The 765-nt window shown below is 33.5% G+C and overlaps 1 protein-coding gene across 1 annotated transcript in view; it reads right to left on the bottom strand.

Annotated features, from left to right (window-relative positions):
• The window catches only part of EIF5B (eukaryotic translation initiation factor 5B), a gene marked incomplete at its 3' end in the record, with an annotated part of 91,235 nt that overhangs the window by 21,677 nt on the left and 68,793 nt on the right, over positions 1-765 (bottom strand). The window lies entirely within an intron of this gene.

The raw sequence follows: 765 nt of genomic DNA, 5'->3' as shown, positions 1-765 counted from the left end.
GTCTGTTCATTAATAGCTTCAAGGGGAACATTAGTGGCTCCAATTTGCTGAGTGATACCTCCTGCCTCACCGTCTTGGACATGAGTGTGCCGGAGCTGTGAGAGGACAGGAAATACAGATTTGTATTTTGAAATAGGAAAAATTAAGAGGGAAAGTAATAAAAAAGTATTTTAAAAAGAAATACCTGTTTGGGGGGAGTTTATATTTTGTTTATTTATATGTTGTTTTGGGTTTTTTTTTAAATGTTGGCTTGCATATAAAATTCATATACATTGTGTTTCATATAATCATTCCCATACATTGCATCTCATAAAACCTATCACCACTGACTATGCTCAGTAGTACCGTCTTTTTACGTCCCCACTAGATCTTTCCTATTTCTTTCCCCCTCCCCTTCTGCCCACCAAACTCTGTACCCCCATGATTTCCCCTCAAATCTCCTGCCTTCTTTAGATTTTTATATACATCTTACTAGTCATCCTTCTATTTTTACAATAATTCTCTTAAATAGTATTTGTCCTTATGAAACTGAGTTAGTTCATTCAGTGTAATGGTCTCTAGCCTATCCTATCTTTTATAGTATTTTTATGAATCCTTGTTCCTTTAAAAAAAACCCAAACCTAATATTTTTAATTAAAAAGTTAAAATCAATACGTAAAATATTTCTTACTTTATCCAGAATTTTTGTCTTCCCTGTGTCCACATGGCCAAGTACACAGATAACAGGAGCTCTTAACTTTTCTGTATTTACATTTTTACTATTTT

Source organism: Elephantulus edwardii, unplaced genomic scaffold (genome assembly GCF_000299155.1).
Source record: "Elephantulus edwardii isolate Elephantulus edwardi_28Jun2011 unplaced genomic scaffold, EleEdw1.0 scaffold00062, whole genome shotgun sequence".
NCBI lineage: Eukaryota > Metazoa > Chordata > Mammalia > Macroscelidea > Macroscelididae > Elephantulus > Elephantulus edwardii.
Note: the sequence above shows the minus strand (reverse complement) of the source record. Positions and strands in the feature narration are given on the sequence as shown.